The sequence below is a fragment of the Macrobrachium rosenbergii genome, chromosome 4, assembly GCF_040412425.1.
Source record: "Macrobrachium rosenbergii isolate ZJJX-2024 chromosome 4, ASM4041242v1, whole genome shotgun sequence".
Classification (NCBI taxonomy): domain Eukaryota; kingdom Metazoa; phylum Arthropoda; class Malacostraca; order Decapoda; family Palaemonidae; genus Macrobrachium; species Macrobrachium rosenbergii.
The window spans coordinates 59,441,599-59,446,598 of NC_089744.1; the positions used below are offsets into that span (position 1 = coordinate 59,441,599).

Consider the following 5,000-nt stretch of genomic DNA (forward strand, 5'->3'; position numbering starts at 1 on the left):
CTTCATTTCTGCAAATTTTAGTTATGATATTTTATTTGATAACGGATAATCCTTTATAGTGAACCCCGAATGCCTTTTCTCTTATTTCTGTACTAAAATAAGCCTTTGCAAGACATTCTTACTCTTCCATCATGTGTAATTCAGGTCTAAATGGTTATGCTATGATTTAACTGATGTTTCTTTAGGCTTCATTTGCAGATTGTAAGGGAAATTTTCCTGCTTGTAGATAAGCACATAACTTAACCTCCTAGTGAATCCTATTTCCTTAAGAAAAGTCTGCCACTCGAGGAACGTGTTATTCGCAGCTTCCAACGAAATTCAGGTTACAAAAGGAATCCCGTCCCCGGACTTTCGATAAAGACTAACATAAAAACTATGCTGCGCGATGCTGCCATTATGGTCGAAAATCAGATTTAATGCAAACCGTTTCTCCTCTAATGTGAGTGACAACCCACCATGCTTCTTTAGAGACATAATGAAGAATTTTTGTAATCAAGAATAATGTTTTAAATCAGAAGCCACATAACGAACCTTCCAAACTAGGTGCACGGTTTCTGGAGAGCCGTTTTGCAGATTTACCATCACTCAAAAACCATGTGCCTCGAGTGGCGTACCGACCAGCCAATCAGTGCTTTTGTTATTGTCGCTTGAAGCTATTGAGTGCTCCGAACAGACAACTTTTCAGTTATTATCGGCAGTGTTACTAATCATCGAGTGATAATATTGCCACTGTATTGTGTTTAGACAGCATAGATTCTAAGGAAGGGAGCGGATATTGTAAAAAAAGCAAAGGCAGAAAATCTCCCAGTGTGTCGGTGGCTTTTCTGGTGATGATGAAGGTATTTCAGACAATTTTGGTGTTCAGAAGCTGGTAACAGTAATAATTACGAGACTTTATGGTAAAGGTTCTTCGTGATAATGTTGTTAAAGAGCCGTGTAGGGTTATAACAGGTGAGGGTAAAGAGGAGAGCAGCTATATTAAAAGAATAAAGGTAAAGGTCAAAGGAAGGCTAGTAGTGTGAAAATAAAGAAAAGAGTTCTCATCATTATTACGATTATAGTTTGTGAAGCCATGGACTTACAGCGGGCTATGTCATGTCCTCGTCTTTCTTCTTTCAGCTCGGCGTACTACAAATGCAAATTGCAGTGTAGTCCTTTCAACATTGCCGTCCTCCGCCCTCCCCCCCCCACTCAGTTGTTGATCTTTGCCTGTGTATGGATTAATGCAACTTATACAAGAACTCAAATTTTGGTAAGTAAAATAACTCTTTGCATTATCCATTTCCCATGGCTGCTAATCCATTACTAATTGTTTTTATGCATTAGCCACCATATCATCATTAATAATTATGGATAATGTTCGTTTCCGGTCCGAACATCCTTACTCGATTTTTTATATCTTTCGAATCCATAAAAAATGAAAAAAATATTCTTTATACATAATTCTTGCAAGCTAATATTTATCACAATAAAAAATAAAATGCATGTAAATGATTGAGGATTTTTTCTAAGTTTCACTTTTGCGAAATGCAAAATTAGGGATATTTGAAGGGACATTTGATCCCCCAAGGGCTAGTACTAAACACGGTGAAATACATTTGACTCCCCAGGGGCTAGTACTAAACACGGCGAAACAGTGTAGATGAATCACTGTTTAGTACTAGCCCTCATGTGGAATTGGAGCGCGGACCGGAAACGAACTTTTACCATAATTATTCACAAGTTTATTGGGATTGTAATTAGCATACTGCGTATTTGTTGATGTTTATATTTGAAATTATTCGAGCATTCAATTTTTTTTTCATTAATCGTCACTATCCTTATCATTAATCACTACTCACAAGCTTGTTAGGATTATTATTAACATATTCCACGTCATGTTCATCAGTGCTTATGGGTGTTAATTGACTATATGTGAAAAATTTTTAAAAATTTTTGAAACTTTTTGTAACAGAAAGTTTTTGTTTCGGGTAGCTTTTTGCTTGACAATACTAAGTTTTTGAAAATTCTTGGAATTTTGTATTTTTTTGGGGTGCATAAATGATATGCAGTCATCATTATGCAAAAGTTTTTTGGGATTATTATTAGCACATACTCCATGTTTACTGATGATAGTTAACGGTTGGTGACAATATTAATTGCTTGGAAATTCTATGATTTTTCATTTTTTTTCCACTGATCACCATTATCTACACCAGCAATAATTATTCACAAGTTTTCTTTATTGTTATAATCTACGCCATGTTTATTGATGTTATTGACGGGTGTGTGACGGTATTTTTTTTCAACTCAGAAATTTTTATTTTTTGTTTTGCATTACCACACCAGCATCATTAATCATCATTCACAGGTTTGCTGTATCGTTATTGGTTCATTCCACATTTATTGTTGTTTATTGAATATCCGTGAGTGTTAATTTTTGGAAAAATCTTGAAATTTAAAAAAAATATTCTTTTTCATGATCATTATTTTCAGCTTTAACCATTATTTACAGGTTTGTTAGGATTATTATTAAGATACTCCATGGCCTGTTTATTAATGTGTATTGATGTTTAATAACTATGTGTGACAATATCTTAGTTTAATTTTTCGAAATTGTTTGCAAATGACAAAAAAATTGGTTGAGTGGGTTTTGGGCCTATTTTTTCATTATTATTATTATCATACAGCATTGTAAAAGAGCGTTATGTAACGACACACATAATATCTTTGGAATTTCATACCATAAGAACATGATAAAACAATATTGTGATTAAATGACCGAAGTGGATCAAAGAAAAAGATAATCTCACATTTTTGCAAATATCCAAAAACTAAAAAAAAAAAATTTTTTTAATTGTTGCACAGGCATAATGTGCGTGGAATTTGCTTTAATTTTGTTAATGTAATGTCATGGACTCGGTCTTTTAACACCACTTAATGGTTTGGATAGAACTGCTACCTACTTTCTTTTTTATTATTTTACATTGTCTATCAAGGGACAGAATAAATAAACTTTAATTTTTTAACATGATAGCAAAGCACGTTTAAGATTTTTGAACGATGAGTTAATAAGAGTCATACTGAATATCAGTTGTCCTTTATCAACTCAGAGACCTTCATCACTGGGTCTGAAAGGTATAATGATTCCTAATCAGTCCCAAGTGGGTTGGCAAATTCTAGTCGAAGTTTTTGACTTCTTAAATACCTCCAGTATGCATTCGATAATATCTGCGACTTCTTTTGAGATTACAGTGATATTTTAGCATTAGTAAATACAGTAGATGTTAAAGTTCGTACTTGTTATTTTTATACTATTAGATATTATTCGGTCTGGATCTTTATTTTAACTGTTCGTACAAAAAATGAGAACTATCATATTCTTGTAAAGATAGCTTTACTAGTATTCACCCCACCTTACATGGTTAATTTCTGGCCTGCAAGGTATAATATAAGAGACCAACATACTCGCAGATCCAGTTACTGTAAATGTAACTGTCTTGAAAACATGCCTTAAGTGAATCATAAATTTGTCCTTTTAAGTTCTTCTGGGACCTAAGTTCAGCATTAAACATTGGTCAAGAAAGAATGTTTGTTTTTGTGTCAGAAAAAGTATTATTTTAGTTAATACCTTTTGCCTAATATAAAGGTCTGAAACAATCTGCACATCATTCAATGATCCCTCATAAGATTAGATTTTTATTCATCGGTATGTCCAAGGACATTTCAACATACTATTATCTATGGGCAAGTATTTGGAAATTCGATCTTTGATATGAAAGATAAAAGAGCTTTATGAATTAGTGTAATTGGGGCATTCAAATCTTTGCATCATTTATGCAAAACATAGAATTTATCTCATTAAATATGCAAAAATTCACATGCATATTAGGCAACACTGGAATTCAAATGAGATTATAGGTTGCCACTCAGTAATGTTTGATAACATTTTTGTCCAGCATGATAAAAATGTCAGCTATGCAAAGGATTTGTGAACAATTATCGGAAGGATATTCCTCTATGCAGCTATTTATGCGAAACAAGCATTTTTCATCTGTTTACTCTTTGCATAATAGTAAATTGCAAATATATACTAAAGAATATTAATGGAGATTCCTCTGAACCTCTGTTCATTTGTCCTACGATAAATATGACATTAACTTTCATATTCATGCAGACTCTTGTGTTATTTTTCTAATTATGTTGTGAAAAAAGGATAACATCAAGACTTTTCGCAGTGATGTTAACATAAAAAAAACTATGCTTATATGTACTGCTTGTGTGAACCCCCAATAAGAAAAAATCTATTTTAACACAATGTTTACGAGAAAAAAAACCGACATCACCAATGATACTGAAATCTCTTTCACATTAGGAAGACGTGCGAATAATAATAATAATAATAATAATAATAATAATAATAATAATAATAATAATAATAATAATAATAATAATAATAAAATAAAGGGAGGCGACTCTTTCGTAAACTTGTGTCATTAAGAATTATGGTTGCATCAGCGGAGTTTAATTTCGAATAAACTTTTGTTTTTATAGTGATTCATTTTTCAGTAAGGAAAAGATCACGTCATAATTGTTCTATATTCATTTCATGAAAAGGAAGTTATATAACTTTTGCATTGTGCTAGTATAGATATGTAATAACATGTACGAACGGGAAATGTGAACTGTCCGTTAACGTTAACAGTTTTTAGAAATTATTAAAACCCTTGCGTAAGACACAATGGGAGACCTAATCGGACGCACAAACAAACGAGGATCCCAAAGATCCCGGGTTGCAACTGCATAAGGTCCAGCTCTTTCACATTAAACTGAAAAAAAAAGATTCGTGAAAAGTGTCATTGTGAGAAATGTTTCAGACCAAAAATATTAAAATGATAGATATATAGGCTACATGAATATAGAAGGGATGATGCAAGTGTTTTGACCTGAACCTCTCACCCCGTAAGAACTCAGAGGTGCTGTAAATATTTTATCCAGTACAGATGGGCTCTTGGTAGTAA

The 5,000-nt window shown here is 32.8% G+C and overlaps 1 protein-coding gene across 1 annotated transcript in view; it reads left to right on the forward strand.

The window, feature by feature from the left end:
- LOC136835035 (T-complex protein 1 subunit gamma-like) overlaps positions 1 to 5,000 on the forward strand; it is a 772,440-nt gene that overhangs the window by 82,387 nt on the left and 685,053 nt on the right. Inside the window, exon 4 of the mRNA XM_067098148.1 lies at positions 1,120 to 1,252. The gene's annotated coding sequence lies outside the window, so the exon portion shown is untranslated. The remainder of the gene's footprint in view (positions 1 to 1,119; positions 1,253 to 5,000) is intronic.